We start from the raw sequence: 19,027 nt of genomic DNA, 5'->3' as shown, positions 1-19,027 counted from the left end.
TCTGCACAGCAGGGGATGTTTAGTCCACAATGCAAAGGCTGAGCTGAAGCGTTTCCTGCTGGTTACCTGCTTTCAGCAATAGGGGTCACTGTTTAGTAGTATCCAATTGGTTAGCTGTCAGATTCTAGCGCTCCCTATTGGTGGCTCTTAGGTAATTCACAAAATACAGAGTCCATTCATAAAGCACAGTGTTTATTCATAAAGCAGTAACATAAATCTCCATTGCTACATATTGGGGGTATATTTCAGCGGTTGAATGTACAGGTTTATGGCCATGCTGCAGTGTAGTGCTTATGCAACTGTGAATAAAAGGTGGCTGGGCTCATTGTCTCAGGGTTTTTTTTTGGGGGGGGGGAGGTGACAAAATAAGTGCCCCCTCCTTTATTTCCATAACAAGTCCTTGAGTCTGTACTCTGAATAGTGACACCAGGGACCTAAAAGGTGCAGGGCTTGTCAGTCCAACCCCTGCACAGTCTCAACAGGGCTGACCTTAAGGCAATTGGGCCCCACATGCCACTCCTAAGGGTTCCCCTGCACCAGGGCAATCTAGATGGATTTTATATATATCCATAAGAGTTTGCAGACTTTGGCTGTGAACTGGAGCCCTACAATAAAATGTTCAAGCTTCAGATTGGTCCCCACTGGCTAGCCCTGAGTCACATAGTTGCTGGGTCTGAGTTGCCCTGCCCTTGCATGAAGTCTTAGGTCTACAATTTTGGGAGAGGGGAGACTGCCTGCTGGGAACCAGGCAGGGTGGCGAGGCCCCCTAGATTTAGAGGCCCTAGGATTCAGCCTACTTAGCCTATACATAAATCCGGCACTGACCAAACCACTGAAAATGCTGGCTCAATATATAAAGGAAGAAAAAGATCTAATACAATGCGATCTTATTCCACCGAGTATATCCTAAAATCCTCCAGATTTTCAAGTAAAAAAGAACAAATTCAAAATACATATATGAACCATCAGATTCAGCAGCTGAAAGAAATGCTTTTATTTCCAGTGACATCCTTTGGAAGGCAGGTAAAGTCCTTCATAGGCTACTAGGTAAAGAGAAGGGATAGGGGTTTTTTGCTCTGTTGAAGGAAGGGAAAGAGACATTTTTCTTCTTGGTATTTGTCAACTCCTTTCAGAAGACACTGTAGTTTAATCCAATGAAATAACACCTTCTAAAGAGTCTCTCTCTCTCTCTCTCTCTCTCGCTCTCGCTCTCGCTCTCGCTCTGTGTGTGTGTTTGTGTGTGCAACCAATATACAGAGATAGTGATACATAGGTATTCTTTTGCAACTTTGTGATTTCATCACACAAGGGAGAATTTAGCCCTGGAATTCAGCATCCTGAATATAATTCAGGCCACATGTCATTCATGGGGCTATTTCTGCTGCCTGCCAGGGTAAACTCACCAAGGTTCATGAGAGCTTAGGAGGCCACTCTTTGCAGTGCTCTGTGCCTTAAAATGGAGCTGACCCTGCTTAGAATTGATCTGGCTTTCAAACGTATAACCAAATTCCCAAATTAGCGAGCAATGCAAAACAGAATTCCATTGGGGATGTAATGGCAAATATAATTTATTTGCAGAGCGGCAGGTCAAATGACTAATCGCAGGGCCAGAGATAAAAGTGGTAAAACAGCAGATAAGAGAATAAAAAATGATCCATGCAAAAATGTTCTCATCAGAGAAACCCAAGCTCATTTTTTTACTCTAAAAATGCTGTCAAACTATAAAAGCTTTGAGATTATTATTATTATTTTTTTTAAAAAAAATGCTTTACCTGGCACCAAAATTAGACAAAGGAGCCTTCAGACTGATTTCTCCAGAGAGAGCATGCCATCAGTGGAGTCCTGTAACCCCCCAAAAGGGTACCTGAGAAATGCCCCTATTGAAGATTTCAATGCCCAGCAGGTTTTGATTGGGCCTTGTATGGTGCTGCTAGGAAGTCACTTAAATAATGCATGTGGGGTCCAGATAGAAAACAAATCTTGATAACACTTTACTGAGGAAACAGAACAAAAGTAGTGCATGATTTGGGTTATTTGTGGGGCATAGGAATTCGTTCATTTCCCCTCCTTCAAAATATACTCCGCCCCCCCAAGCTCTGAGGGACAGTGGACTGGTCCCGTGCTGAAAAAGTTTGCTGACCCCTGACAATCCCATGACTACTTGAGAAAAGGTGTGCATTTGCCCAATCTGCATAATTTCTATAGGTTGCAGAATTTGTCTTTTGAGGTTGTGGGAATCCAGTGTGCAGACTTTAAGAGTATTTTAGAATAGGATGTAAGAACCAGATAGACACATCCCTAAATCAGTTTTATCAAGTGTGATAAAACTCATTTTATAATCGTGTTCCCATTGTTGAACTGCCTCCTCAAGCAATTGGTCTTATGCTGACATCACAGTTGTCTCTTCGGTTGCATTCTGAAACTCCCCCCCCCCCCAAGCCTTTTATGAGAAATAATATTAGAAGGGTGACCTTGCCTCTCAGCCTAACCTTCCTCACAGGGCTGTTGCGGGGATTAAATGAGAAGGGGGAGAACCACCTTGAGGATCTTGAAGAAAAAGGTGGGGTACAAGTACAATAAATAAACAAACATTTCAATTTCTGTTTAGTGCCGCTTCTCTGCAAATGTGGGAGTTTAGATTGTAGTGTTCCTAAATGTGCAGAAATAGGACAGTTGAGCAAATTATAAGATGCCACAAAGGTCAGTTTGGGTGGAAAGGTAGGATTGAACTTTTTTGGGGGGTACCTCGGGTTGCATACGCTTCAGGTTACAGACTCCGCTAACCCAGAAATAGTAGCTCGGGTTAAGAACTTTGCTTCAGGATGAGAACAGAAATCACACGGCAGCGCGGCAGCAGCGGGAGGCCCCATTACCTAAAGTGGTACTTCAGGTTAAAAACAGTTTCAGGTTAAGAACGGACCTCCGGAACGAATTAAGTTCTTAACCCGAGGTACCACTGTACTCAATAACTCTAGCACTGATGAGCTCCACACAATTGCTATGCAGCTAGGAAAAGGAAACACTGTACACCTGACCTCCTGTGTCCCCTCCAACATTTATCTGATTAAAATCCTAAGGAAAAGTGGGAGATTCTGGGATCAAATCAGAAACTGGGATGGCTTCTGTAAATCTGAGACTGCACCTGAAAAATAGGGACAATTGGAGAGTCTGCTCCTGCCAGCTCTTTTGCTTTGCTTACTGCTACTGCTACTACTAATCTCTGGCCGGCTTCCAATTGGATATTAAAAACACAATAAAAGATCAAACATTAAAAACTTCCCCATACAGGGCTGCCTTCAGATGTCTTCTAAAAGTCAGATAGTCATTTATCTCCTTGACATCTGATGGGAGGGTGTTCCACAGGGTGGGTGCCACTACTGAGAAGGCCCTCTGCCTGGCTCCCTGTAACTCACTTCACACAGTGAGGGAACCACCAGTAGGCCCTCGGAGCTGGACCTTAGTCTCCGGGCTGAACGATGTGGGGGGAGACTCTCCTTCAGGTATACCGGGCCGAGGCTGTTTAGGGCTTTAAAGGTCAGCACCAATACTTTGAATTGTGCTCGGAAACATACTGGGAGCCAATGTAGGTCTTTCAGGACCGGTCTTATGTGGTCTCGGCAGCCACACCAGTCACCAGTCTAGCTGCCGCATTCTGGATTAGTTGTAGTTTCTGGGTCACCTTCAAAGGTAGCCCCATGTAGAGCGCATTGCAGTAGTCCAAGTAGGGATGAAGTAGTAGGAGAAGCATGTGGTGCAGCCAGTCCAGTGCTTTTTTGCTCACACTTGGCCAAAGTCCTCATTGCCCTGGCTTCTCTCTGTCTCCCTCCTGGTAAGCAGAGTGATGTGATTGACGGGAAGCCAGGTGCACAGTGCCAGGCTTCCCCACCAGCTGTGGAGAAGACACAATATTAAACCACAAACCAAAGTAATGGTTGCACAAGCTGTGGGGTGGTCTGCAACTGCAGAGCTCTCCCACCCTTCTGCCCCCACCCCCAGAGCAGAAATAACCATGGAGCTTAGTGTTATGTCTAATAAACACTGGTCGTTTATTTTGGATTGAAACAAACCATGAACTGAAGCCAAGGTTTTTTCCTTAATCTTGGTTTGTTTGGGAGGAACAAGCCGTCAGCATTGGAGCGGATGTGATACTAGAACAGCCACCCTGCTGGTTGTTTCCCCACTGGAGGAAGAAGAGTTTGGACTTGATATCCTGTTTTATCACTACCCTAAGGAATCTCAAAGTGGCTAACCATCTCCTCTCCTTTCCTCCCCCACAACAAACACTCTGTGAGGTGAGTGAGGCTGAGAGACTTCAGAGAAGTGTGACTAGCCCAAGGTCACCCAACAGCTGCATGTGGAGGAGTGGGGAATTAAACCCGGTTCACCAGATTACGAGTCCACTGCTCTTAACCACTACACCACACTGGCTCTCAGGAAGTGGGGAGCAAAGAGAGAATGTTCAAGCTATGTGCGCTAGTGTTGAGCTCATGCACTGAATAGTTTGCTTAGAGTTGCGCAAGGCTTTTTTTCAGCTAGAACTCGCCCGAACTCCTTTGCAGCACCTCTCAGGTGGACGCCATTGCCATTATAAGAGAACAAGGGAGGCATTTGTGGTGGGTTCAGGCACCTCTTTTCCTAGAAAAATAGCAGTGGTGTTGCATCTAAATGTGGACAATGGCCCCTTTTATGCTGAAAATCCCCATGCAAAATCTGGAACATGCAAAGTGATTAACATGCGCCAACTTATTGTGTATTAATGTGATTCTGGTGCAGAAGTCAAACAACTACATTATTTGTAAAATGAGAGCTTTCTAAATAATTCATTCTTCCTTTTAGCTACAAGAAATGTGCTTTGTTTAAATAATGATGTGCAAAGTAATAGAGAATGTTCCCTGCGCAAAATTTTCTAGTTATCTAATCTTTGATTGTTCTGATTGTGAGCAAACTTTTGTGCTTTTCTCATAGCCTGGAGTCTTTCTGCCTCTTTGCGGGCTTTATTTTTCATTGGAAACACCTAATAGGCAAATTAATAATGTCATTGATTTCAATGGAACAACTCTCATGCTTAAAATTAATCACATACTTTTGTGTGCTGCTAGCTTAAGGGCCCAAATGCCTGGTGTGGCTAGGCTTCAACTATAATGGAGAAGCCTAAGAAATACATAATGAGAAAGAAGCAATTTTTTTCGGCAAATATTTTCTTGCAATATATACTTGGAGGTGTCAGGCAGGAAGGAGCAGGATACTATGGGATTGATTCAAGGCCAGAAAGAAGATCAATACCAAAACATGACCATAGCTGAGAATGTAAATCAGGTGGTCTAGCAAACAGAAAAACTTGGACCTAGACTGAAATACCAGCTCAGCTGTAGGATGGCAGTGAATAGCCCAAGGTCAGCAAGGGAACATCCTGGATTAGTGGTGATTTTAACCCTGGTCTCCTGCACCCTGGTAGGACTGTATCTCTCCACATTTTGGGAAAAAAATGTATATTATTATTATGGGGGAGCCACACGTTGAAGGGCCTCAGATAACAATTGGGTTGGTTCATATGGGGAGGGGCATGGTTGCCCAGGAAAGTATAAAGACAAGGAAAAGTTTCTTACCATCCTTTTTTATTTCGATCTTTACAGAGATTGAGAGAGGCTATAGAACCCAGCCTCTTGGATAATGGTGTTGTCCCGAGTGAATCTCCATCCCTGTCTCTCCCACTTCCTCGTTCACCTTTCTCATCAGTTCCTCTATGGGTGCTGCTACCTGTCATCTGTCTTTGAGCTCTTTGCTCTCCTATTTTTAAGGCTTGCTGGGTTCTGAGAGATGGAGGGTCTGGAATGCTCTCTAATGGCAACCTGTCAGCGGGGTGTTGTTCTGGCTCCCCCATGATTTCCCAGTTTCCTCCCTCATCTTCTTCTGACCTGCTTCCTCCCTCAAACTCCTGTTGTAAATCTATACTGTCTTTCTCTTCCTCCTCCCTGGGTCCTGGTCTTCACCATTCCTTCTCTGCCCAGGCCCTGACATTGAGGTACTGCAGTCCTGAGGCATTTAAGGCTTTATGGGTCAAAACCAGCACTTTGAATTGGGCCTGGAAACTGGTTGGCTGCCAGTACAGGATTGGCGTTGTATGCTCAAACTGTCTTGCCCCGGTGAGCAACCTGGCCACTGAATTCTGCACCAGCTGAACTTCTGACACTGTCTTCAGAGGCAGATCCACATATAACTTGTTGCAGTAATATAACCTAGAGGTTACTAGAGCATAGACAACAGTAGTTAGGCTGTTCCTGTCCAGATAGGGGTTCAGCTGGACCACCAGCCGAAGCTGATGGAAGGCACTCCGCACCACTGAGATAACCTGAGCTTCAAGTGACAGCAAAGGATCAGGAGTACCCCAAAGCTGCGTACCTGCTCCTTCAGAGGGAGTGTAACCCCGTCAAGAGCACACAACCTCTCATCTAGCCACTCTGGGAAACTGTCCACCAATAGCGTCTCAGTCTTTTCTGGGCTGAGCTTCAGTCTTTTAGGCTCTCATCAGGGGTGGCCAATTCCCAAGAGACTGTGATCTACTCACAGAGTTAAAAACTGGCAGTGATCTACCCCCTTTTGGGGTGTTCAGGTCAAAGTTCTTGAGCTTTTTGTAGGGAGGAGGAAGGCCCATTTTTTAAGGTTTCGGGTCAAAGCTTTTGAGCTTCTTTGTGGTGATCTACCAATGATCTACCACAGACGTCCAGTGATCTACCAGTAGATCACGATCTACCTGTTGGACGTGCTTGGTCTAGTCCATTACCAAGGCAAGACGGCAGTCCAGCCCATCCATTGCCACTCCTGCAGATATAAAGGAGAAGTAGAGCTTTGTGTCATCAGCATATTGCTGACAACATACTACAAAACTCCAGATGACCCCATAGAAATAAATAAACTGGGGTGGGAGCTAAGCCTTTTTTTCGGGGTCGTGTGTCTTGTTAACAGCTCCGTGTGGCACCTTTAAGACTAATGCATTCAAACCCAGTCCTATCTGGGAGCTTTTCCCGTGAAATTTAGTGGGGCTTACATCTGAATAATGTACAGTTAATGTCACATTAATCCACACTTGAAGTTGTGATAGCAGGGGCTGCTTCTAAATCAAGGCCAGTCACTCTTCAGTTTAGTTAGGCACTAAGTAATACACAACTACGATGTTTTTCTGTCCACAACATTGCAACGGTGGAGGAGGGGAAGAAAAGCAGAACAGGTTGACCATGTCCATGTCACCTCCTTGGTCCCAACCATGTGAGTTTACTGGCCATCCCTGAATGACCTCCTTGGCTACTCACCAGGTCCAGGGGTTACCAGCCGTTACTCATCTATCAATGGAATTTAGTACATTTTCTGATCATAGCTGATCATAGCTGCCAACAAGCCCTAAGGGAATGTACATACTCTGGCTGAATTCTGTGCATTCTCTTTCCACTATGCATAATCTCCAGCAGGCCTTGAGGAATATACATTCAACCAAAATCCCCAGCCGTTATGTATGTTGACGGGGGATTATGCCTAATGGTCAAAGAATATACGAAATGTAGTCAATATGCGCTATGTGGATTTAATAGATCTGTTGCATTGTTGCTGTTGCTTTGTTATAATATTGCTTTGTTTATTTCTATGGTAATTTATTGTTGGTGTTTTTATGAAAATTCTTTTTCTGAGCTGCCTTGCACCCAATGCCTATGGAAAGATGGCAAAGAAATAAAGCCGCCGCCTGCCCCTCAAAAGATGACATGCATTAGAATAAAATTGTGGGAGAGTACAGAGCATATTCAATGCAGAATAAGGTCCTGTTTTTTTAAAAAAATCTGGTGTGCTTGTGCTGAGATTTCTCATCACACTTCTTTGCCTGTGATGAGCTTTCTCATTTGAAATCTGATTTTCATTAACTTACATAATACCAGGTGGTTAAGCAAAACAGCTGGGGCAATAGAAACGTATATTACATTTACATCCAGGCTCTCGTCAGAGTGGCAGGAATCCACAGCTCTTCAGGGCTAATGTCTGCAGCAATGCTCACTAAATTCAGCACCGGCTCTATGAAATTTCCATGACAATTCAGAAGGAGTAAAAGCTGCATAATTCATAACAGCAGGGAACATAATATAGGTACTTTTCCGCATTAAAAACAAAACCTTATTTTGTTTTTATACCCTGTAATAAATCAGACACCTTGCACATTCAGTTTTCCTGAGAACACTTCTGGTGTCTTTTATTTTGGATTTTAAAAAAACACCACCCACCTATGTGATTTAGGAACCATCAACTTTACACCTCCAGTGAATGTTCTAGGTGGAAGGGGAAAATGAAGTTAGTGGATTGAACATGGGTCTGTGCAATCAGGGGCTTTAAAGGTAAAGGGACCCCTGACCATTAGGTCCAGTCATGGCCGACTCTGGGGTTGCGGCGCTCATCTCGCTTTATTGGCCGAGGGAGCCACCGTTTGTCTGCAGACAGCTTCCGGGTCATGTGGCTAGCATGACTAAGCTGCTTCTGGCGAACCAGAGCAGCACACGGAAACACCGTTTACCTTCCCGCTAGAGCGGTACCTATTTATTTACTTGCACTTTGTGCTTTTGAACTGCTAGGTTAGCTGGAGCTGGGACTGAACAATGGGAGCTCACCCCGTCGCAGGGATTCAAACCGTCGACCTTCTGATCAGCAAGTCCTAGGCTCTGTGGTTTAACCCACAGTGCCACCCGCGTCCCAATCAGGGGCTTTAGAGATGTGTTAAATGACATCAACATGTACCTGAATATACTGATAAGAAAGCAGCATTCTCACTGCCACACCCTAAAGCTCAGCTGTGGGGGACCTTTTACTCTCTGGTTGCTGCTGAACTGCAATGCCCATCAGCCCCAGGAAGCATGGCCAATGACTATGGATGATGGGAGTTGTAGTCCAGCAACATCTGGGAGCACCAAAAGTTCCCCACACCTGCTATAGCTCAAAGGCTTCTGGGTAGGCGTAGCTTTGTAGGTTTATAAAGTAGGACTGTATGTTGTGACCTAGTGAATTGTCCCCCCCCCCCCCCGTACTGGCTTTAGGCATTGGTATTAAGAGGGCATTTTAAATGTTTTTATATTGCACTCCAGAAATGGATTTTTATCAATATCTGAAAGCTGCTTTGTGGAGATAGCTCTCTCCCTTCCTTGGCCATGCAACATCAAGGCGGGGGCTGGCAGATTCCAGCGAGCATGCAGCTCTCTTCTCCATGCCCCCTCTGTGACACATGCCAGGAGGGAGGCCCTGGGGAACGACTGGCATGGACCAGGAAAAGTCTGGGCTCTGGCCAGCAGAAGTTCTGCCCAGGGGCAAGCGCCCCTTCACTGGCTGCAAGGAGAAGGAGGCAACACTGCAGCTTGCCTCCCCGCAGCGAGTGAGCCTGTCATGGGGGCACTGGATTACACCCCATCAGAATTCTGTGCCCAGGTCCAGAGCCCTCCTTGCCCCCCCCCCCATGCACTTCCTGTAAAAGGTTGTAATGTGTGAAGAGGAACTTTGGCTGTTTACACCCATGTGTTCACCTGCATTCATAGCGCTCCACCTGCTGGCTGAGAAGCACTGTGCCCAAGCCCAACTTCTCCTGTATTTCTCCCATAGTGTTGTTTTTTTTTTAAATGAAATAATGCATTTTGATGGATTTCCCACCAAACCAGCTGAGAAAAAGAATGACCTACTTGTGTTTTAACCTGGCAATGTGTGCATGGCCTATGTGTGAAATAATCGAGCCTATATAATGGTTCGGCTTTAGAAAATAGCAAAGAAACTATGGGGTGTGTTTTCAGAGCAGCAATGTCATGTGCGTGAAGGAGGTAGAGTCGTACCTGAAAAGTGGAACGGAATTCCAAAGCATTTGGAAACCAAGACACAGCTTCCGATTGGCTGCAGGAAGTTCCTGCAGCCAATCAGAAGCCATGTCAGATGTTCAGGTTCCAAAAAACTTTTGCAAACCGGAACACTCACATCCGGGTTTGCAGCATTCGGGAACCATAACATTTGACTCGCAAGGCATTCGACCTCCAAGGTAGAACTGTATCATTCTGGGGAAGACACCTCACAGAGGGAATGGACTAAGCTTAGCTGGGGAGGTTTATTTGTCCCGTCTTCCCCAAGGAGTTGTGTACTGTTGCAGATCCCTTTCTTTTACCTAGAAGCACTCATGCCTGCAATTATTTGCCAGATTAAGCAATTCTGTACTACAAAATGTTGTCCTGACAACAATTCTGATACCGTAGAAGAATAGAGAAAGAAATTATTTTCCTCCACGGGAAAAGTGTTTTCTTGTTGCCATTTTTATTAACCTTTGGGAACTTGCATTTTACTTCCAACCATGTGTTTAACACCAGCATCCAGTTTAATGCAGACTTTACAATTCACCTCTAATAATATTTGATAAGCAGGATTGACATTTCTGAGCTCCTACTTTGTCACTCTCATAGTGGGTGCTAATAAGAAAATGGAGATTTTTTTTAATGGACTGTTTGAACTACTTCTGCTTAGCAGTTCAGATTTTGAGTGGTGTGTTAACTTTTTAGATTACATTTTGCAAATAAAGTAAAGAAAGAAAAGAAGCATTGATAAATTAGCATACCACCATTATTGATGATGAGCTAAATGTTTTCAGGAATGGATGCCAGATTCATATAAAAAACATCCACTTGAGAATACATATAAATTATTGCAGCAGAGACATTGCAGATATACTCAGTAATTTGCTAAAAGGACTCTTGTTTATAAGCATTCTATAAATCAAATATACAGAAACTGGTTTCATAGCCCTCATACAGTTTCCATTGTATATTATGGCAGTAAATATATAAAAATGAAATAGCCCAAGACATTTCACAGCTACTACATTGTCTGACAGCCATTTGGAGAAACATTTGTAAGAAAACAAAGTACGTTAAATTAACAAATGGTTTGCCATCATTTTGTTCTATAGAAATTGTTCTGACAATCCGTATCTCTGTAATTGTTTTCTCTTTTTTGGCAGATATATATATATATATTCTTTGTGCCTGTTCATTAGTCCTTTGCAGAGTGCAGCAATGCAGACAGACTGTCCTTATTTTCCAGGACAGCCCCAGATTTACAGAAGCCATTCCAGTTTTTGATTTGATCCCAGAATGTTCCTGTTTTCCTTAGGACGTCATTATTTTTTAAGGGGAGAACTATTGGAATTAAGTGACCCCCAAACCAAGACATCTGAAGGCAGCCCTGTATAGGGAAGTTTTTTTAAAAAAATGTTTAATGCTTTGTTATGTTGGAAGCCGCCCAGAGTGGCTGGAGCAACCCAGTCAGATGGGAGGGGTATAAATTTAACAATTACTGTTGTTGTTATTATTATGGAATAAGGTAAAGGGACCCCTGACCATTAGGTCCAGTTGTGACTGACTCTGGGGTTGCGGCACTCATCTCGCTGTATTGGCTGAGGGAGCCGGCGTACAGCTTCCGGGTCATGTGGCCAGCATGACTAAGCCACTTCTGGCAAACCAGAGCAATGCACGGAAACGCCGTTTACCTTCCCGCTGGAGCGGTACCTATTTATCTACTTGCACTTGATGTGCTTTCAAACTGCTAGGTTGGCAGGAGCAGGGACCAAGCAACGGGAGCTCACCCCGTCACGGGGATTCGAACCGCCGACCTTCTGATCGGCAAGTCCTAGGCTCTGTGGTTTAACCCACAGCGCCATCCGCATCCCTTATTATGGAATAGTGTGTCCCTATTTTCATCACAGAAATGTTGGAGTGTATGAACAGATGATAAGAATGTAAGAAGTCCTCTGCCGAATCAGGCCAAAGGCCCATCTAGTCTAGCATCCCAAAGACAGGGGTCTTTGGGAATCCCATAAGCTGGACCCAAGTACAGCAGCATTCTTCCCATGTGTAGGTCCCAACAACTGGTATTCAGCGGTATACTGCTTCCGACTGTGGAGGTTCAACTGTAGCTGGTTGCGTGTTAAGATCCCCAGGAGCTTCCCAATAAATAAAGACATAATTGACACGGAATTTAGTTTTTAGATTATTGGCATAATTTTGTGCACAACTGTATTGATTACAGATAGCAAGTGGTTTGTTTAGGCATTGGTTCCTGACTAGCTGCACCTGACCTTGGCAAGGCAGCACTGATGACTGGAACATCGTCGGGGAGCAATGCTCCAGGATGAGACTCATGCTCACCCCAAATGCTCCCAGGGACTCTTGCGTGGCCCTACCCCCCAAAAGGGGTCAACAAGAATCATAGAATCATAGAGTTGGAAGAGACCACAAGGGCCATCGAGTCCAACCCCCTGCCAAGCAGGAAACACCATCAGAGCACTCCTGACATATGGTTGTCAAGCCTCTGCTTAAAGACCTCCAAAGAAGGAGACTCCACCACACTCCTTGGCAGCAAATTCCACTGTTGAACAGCTCTTACTGTCAGGAAGTTCTTCCTAATGTTTAGGTGGAATCTTCTTTCTTGTGGTTTGGATCCATTGCTCCGTGTCCGCTTCTCTGGAGCAGCAGAAAACAACCTTTCTCCCTCCTCTATGTGACATCCTTTTATATATTTGAACATGGCAAATCCCTGGATTCCTTTAACAGAACACTTTTGCGCATTGGAGGGGACAGGTGCTCCAACCCCCACCCCCTCCAGACCACCTTGAACCATTGCCTAACCCCCAAACCTTACAAAGTTGTGATGATTTGCTATGCGGCAGGCAAAACCCAAGTGGCACTAGCCAATCAGCCAAATGGGAAAATTCCTACCAGGCCCCTGCCCCAAAAACAGACAACCCACGACGGCATAGCAAGGTCATAGCAAGACCCTAAATATAGGGAGGGTGGGTGGGTGATCCGAGGCACGAAGCAAAACAAGGAAGCTCTACGCAACGTGCAGCAGTATATAAAGGTCCTCCGGTTAATACACAAAATTCCCCATTGGCCAGATTTGCCCAGCAACCGATGGACCACCAATCAGGGTTGTTGTGGCTATCCAATCGCTCCCACCCACACAAACAGTGAGGTCAGTCCTGATGATCTCCCCGCAACACGTGCCCTCTGTGAGGAGGACTCAATTTGCTGCTAAAAACCTTATCCTCCATTAATTGGTCTAATTGAAAAACCCACACCATTTATAGTTATCTTAATATAGTATCTTAACTTATCCCATTACCTGAGGCAGTTGTGTTTCGCACACACTTTAAAAAAAAGAAAAGAAAAAGAAAGGAACCTCTGTCATTAACACACACACCATTGTTCCTAAAATGTTCTCAAATAAAGAGCTTAGGATCTTATCATATCTATTTGCAGTCCTCAGCACCACCAATATCACTCAGCAAACCCAATTCACCCTCACCACGGTCAAGAAGACTTAAAGGACATGTTAGCAAGCACACTTATTCATGAGCTGATCCCGTAGTGACATGGTCGCCCCTTTTAAATCACCTCATGAGCTTGAGTTAACCTTGCAGCAAGCCAATATTCTTTGCACTGAGAAGCAGGCATGAAGAAGTGGGTCATCTTTCAAAGTCTTTTCCCCCTCCCTTGCTAGTGCAATATTTTCCCACCTGGAGATATTCCAAAAAAAGTGATGTGCTTACAGCGGAGTGGGGTGCACGCAGGAGAGGAGACTGGAAAATTGAAGTTTGCCAGATTAACTCACTGGCATTTCCAGTTAGGGCTAGGAAAGACTCTGTCTGAGACCTTCTAGAGTCACTGCCAGGTGAGAGAGGCTACAGCTCTAGAGATTCTGCATGCAATTTTTTTTTTTTTACGCTAATAAAAATAATATGAAACCAGAAATCAGTAATTTGCATCTTCAAATCCTGTTCTAGTTGAAGAGAATATAAAGTGTGAATTCACCAGTAGGGATGAATAGATCAGGGCATGACCTTTACATTTTGTAGTTTCCCTCATCTCATTTTTTTTTTAAGACAACTTCCAAAGCTTTTGAACTTTTTTTTTGAGAAACCCCAAAGTTTTATTTTACTAAAATACCCCCAAAAAAGTGATTTTTTTTTTTATTGACTTCCCTAAGATCCAGAACAAAGCCCCACCTTTCAGAAATTCCCTGTGGACGTCAGTGTTGCCTTTGAAATCCCAGTAATGTCCAGACATACGGCAACGCTAATATATAAGCATCCACACTCACCTTTTACCATCAGAAGTGGAGGGAAAGATATGTGAATTTGTTGTTTGTCGTTTGAAGATGTCTGTTTGTGCTGAACAAGTTCCCAACCCAACATGCGTTACATTCACAGTTGTGTCTGGAAACTGCAGCCATAAATACAGGGGCAGCCAACTTGGTGTTCCTTCATGGCCTTTGTTGTTGTTTAGTCATTTAGCCATGCCCGACTCTTCATGACCTCATGGACCAAAGCATGCCAGGCACTCCTATCTTCCATTGCCTCCTGCAGTTTGGTCAAACTCATGCTGGTAGCTTCGAGAACACTGTCCAACCATCTCATCCTCTGCCGTCCCCTTCTCCTTGCACCCTCCATCTTTCCCAACATCAGGGTCTCTTCCGGGGAGTCTTCTCTTCTCAAGAGGTGGCCAAAGCATTGGAGCCTCAGCTTCAGGACCTGTCCTTCCAGTGAGCACTCAGGGCTGATTTCCTTCAGAATGGATAGGTTTGATCTTCTTGCAGTCCATGGGACTCTCAAGAGTCTCCTCCAGCACCAGAATTCAAAAGCATCAATTCTTCAGCAATCAGCCTTCTTTATGGTCCAGCTTCATGGTGTTAGTGGAGTACAACTCTCATGATCCCTGCTCATTAGCCATGCTGGCTGGAGCTGATGAGAGATGGAGTACAACAACATCTTGAGGGTGTCAATAGGGCTACCCCTATTCTAACATGAACTTGAGAATGCAGGGTGGCTCAGCACCACTGTCTTCAAAGTGCCTTTGATTCTAAGCCATGTGTTTTTTCAAAACAAAATCATCATTTAACAACTTTCTAATATTTTGCAGTGTTCTTGATTTCATCCACATGCTTTCTTAGCCATCTATCTTTTTAATTTTAATTTTCTTTTTAATTCTAGGAGACTACTAATACATTATCTGGTGGGTAGATTTCACCAACAGATTTTCTACTGTTAAAAAAATAACTAGACTACCTTGGGGGAGATAGTTCACTTTTTAAGTTTCTTCTCTCCAACTTTTATCTCTGTCTTTTAATGAGATTTTAAAAAATGTTTTATTAGAAGTTCCACTCTTCCTCACTTAATTGACCATTAGTACTATTATAGGTGCAGAAGTTTTATATTAGATGAAATTGCATATTCCAAAATTACAAGCATCTCATAAGAACTATGAATAGAGATAACACCTTTCTATGCTAGAGACAAATCTCTAATACTGGTCTTTATACTCACTGGCAATATAAATCCATGCCCTACTTTTCTAGAGTCATCTTACGAAGCAAAGTCTTACATTTCTCAACCTCTTCTTTCTGCAACAGTGTTTTCAATACAGCCTTATTGTAAGAGAACAAAGAAAACTGGAAGTGTTTTTGTCTGAAATAATAAGACATAAGGGAAGAATTTTGAAGCCATGAGAAGAAAAGTATTTGGTTTTCTTATGTTTTAGTCATCATCAGAAGGCATCTTGTGTACAGTATATGGATTCAAATTTCAATCAATCTGTAGCTGTGGGACTAATCATGCATCACAGGGTCAAGAGAGCCAGTGTGGTGTAGTGGTTAAGAGCGGTAGTCTCGTAATCTGGGGAACCGGGTTCGCGTCTCCGCTCCTCCACATGCAGCTGCTGGGTGACCTTGGGCCAGTCACACTTCTCTGAAGTCTCTCAGCCCCACTCACCTCACAGAGTGTTTGTTGTGGGGGAGGAAGGGAAAGGAGAATGTTAGCCGCTTTGAGACTCCTTAAAGGGAGTGAAAGGCGGGATATCAAATCCAAACATACTAGAGGTGGGAAATTGGAGCACTATAAGCCATGAATCGTGACATTATGCCTTTCTGGGATGACAACAGTCTGAAAGAAGCAACCACTATTGCTCTCTAGCATGTGGGACTAGCTCCTGGGAGTGGCCTCCCTCTGGGAGCAAGCCACCCTAGGAGGGAAAGGATCAGATCGTGTTCAAGGGGAATTGTATGGGGAAAGCATAAACGAGTGGCTGGATGTATGATTTAACAAGTTTTCAAGTTGGGGAAGTGGGTGACAGGGACGGAGACAGCACACAACCCTTGGACCACATCGTAAGTGGTTTTAATTATGTGTTTCCAGGCAGGTCTTCAGGATTTTCCATTAATGGAAATGGGTTAGGATGGACTTTAATGAGTCCAGACATTCCTAGGTGCAAAAGTACAGTGGTACCTCGGGTTACAAACACCTCAGGTTACAAACACTTTGGGTTACAGACTCCGCTAACATGGAGTAGTACCTCAAGTTAAGAACTTTACCTCAGGGTGAGAACAGAATTTGCATGCCGGCGGCGCGGCGGCAATGAGAGGCCCCATTAGCTAAAGTTTTCCTTTTCTGTGATCCGTCCCTTGGAGCTCTCCTGGCCCTAAGCTGTCACTTGGCTCTGCTCAATGACCCATCCTTGCATCGTGGTGTTCACCTTCTGTTGTCGGATATATCTGTTTTTATGTCCCTGTGTTTTTATGTTTGTACATATTTTATGGGCTAATAGCCGTAAAAATAAATAAATTAAAATTAAATTACCTCAGGGTGAGAACAGAATTTGCATGCCGGCGGCGCGGCGGCAATGAGAGGCCCCATTAGCTAAAGGGGTACCTCAGGTTAAGAACAGTTTCAGGTTAAGCACAGACCTCCAGAACGAATTAAGTTCATAACCAGAGGTACCACTGTAAAGGTAAAGGACCCCTGGATGGTTAAGTCCAGTCAAAGGAGACTATGATGTGAGGTGCTCATCTCGCTTTCAGGCTGATGGAGCTGGCATTTGTCCACAGACGGCTTTTCGGGTTACATGGCCAGCATGACTTAACCACTTCTTGTGCAATGGGACACCGTGACAGAAGCCAGAGCACATGGAAACGCCGTTTACCTTTCCGCCACAGAGATGCCTATTTACCTACTTGTACTGGCGTGCTTTCAAACTGCTAGGTTGGCAAGAGCTGGGACACAGCAACGGGAGCTCACGCGGTTACGTGGATTCGAACTGCCGACTTTCCAATTGGCAAGCCCAAGAGGCTCAGTGGTTTAGGCCACAGCACCACCCGCGTCCCTATCCCTAGGTGCATGGCAGGCCAGACCATGTGGCACACACAGGTCTGTCTGTCAACATCTCAACACTCCTACCCACCTCGTAGCATTTCTCTCCTCATTCTGCCCAATGGTAGGGCCCTGATGTACATTTTCTTATAGTATGGGTGTGAGTGTGTCATCAGCTGGTTGTATGTTCCTGGTTTCTGGTTGTAAATTATTGTTATTATTCCTATTCTTCCTGGAACTGATTATGGGCTTTTAGTGGGGGATTTTTGTTGTTTTCAGGGCCCACTCTTTTCTTCTGATTGTAAATTCTTTTAACTGATTTTAATATAGTGTTTTTATACTGTTGCAATCTTCCCTGGGACCTTGTGGCGTGTAAGACAGGCAGTGGATAACCGTAATGATAATCATAATGTTAATCTCTCAAAATGTAGGAAGCTACTCTAATTCTGTACTCTTGGACTCAGGAGATTTTCTCTGGAGAGAATTCTCATTTGCAATGGAGGCAACGGGATGTATACATTGTGACATGTTTCATTCATCTGTTTTAACAGCCACTATAGATTTAGTCCCGACATGCTTTCCGGATGTTGAGTAAAATGTTTTGCAGTGCATTTGCATAATTTCAGAATTTATTGTTAAATGACCCTCTGGGTCTTTTCTCATTGCCCATTTTGGATTACGGTAACGGGATCTTCATTAACTTATACTTATGTAAATGTGTGGAAATCAGAAGTAATAAAAGTTTATGCCAATCATTATAGAAATTGAATAGCTGACACCACATTTTAGATAAACCATAAATATTTTATTTAGCTTTAGTCACTCTTCCTGGAACATAGTCTAGGAGCATGCCTTTAGATATGCTAACAAAATGCAAAAACATTACTGGAAATGAATAAAGTATATAGTCATCATGGCTAGGACATAATGAATCAAACTATATAAGACCATCATGCCTTCGACAGCTTCAACGGATTTCTGTAAAAATAATAGTAACTCTAATTGGAGATTTCGGATAATATTTGGTTCCTGTTACAGAAATAAATGGAAGCTAGATAAAATTGATATGCCAGTCATTTTTTAAATTTTTTGCCACTGTGTGGGACAAATCAAACCAGTCTACTGCCAAACATAAGTGAAAGAAGTTAATATCTTTGGAGCATCTTATTAAATTAGTGTAATATAAATTCAAAGCATCTAGAAAGAAAAGGCTGAATAAAAGGTACAGATGAAATATTCAGGTTGGAGAAAAGTGAATCATGATGAAATGGACCACTTTCTAAACTCAGTTACAAAACAAACCCAAAAGACTTGTGTTCTCTGCCTTCTTGGGGCCCAACCCAGTCGTGATAAACTCCTAAATCTTATGCATATCTACTTGGAAATAAGCTCTTTTGAGTTCAGTGGGGATGATTTCTCAGGTTATGTATGTTTAGGATTTCAATCTAAGCAATCTTATACACAGTGCTATTTTTCTAGAAAAAAGAGGTGCCAGAGCTCACCATGAACTTCTCCCTTGTTCTCTTAGAATGGCGATGGTGCCCACATGAGAGGTGCCAGTGGTGAACTCAGGTAAGCTCTGGCTGGGAAAAAAGTCCTGCTTATACATGCTTACCTGGGAGTAAGCCAGTCAAATTGAGTTAAACTTATTTCTCAGAAGGCATCCGTAGGACTACAACTTTACAGTGCAATCCCAACTACTGCTTTCCCTGTTAGTTTCCTCATTATATCTGAGCTTTCACAAAGCATAGAATACCCCCCTTTCAGAAATATAGTGGAATGTAACTCAAGTTTACTGCTCATTCCAGAAAAAAAATGACTTTGCAAATAACA

Source organism: Podarcis tiliguerta (assembly GCF_965153285.1).
Source record: "Podarcis tiliguerta genome assembly, chromosome: 10".
NCBI classification, from domain to species: domain Eukaryota; kingdom Metazoa; phylum Chordata; class Lepidosauria; order Squamata; family Lacertidae; genus Podarcis; species Podarcis tiliguerta.
Note: the sequence above shows the minus strand (reverse complement) of the source record.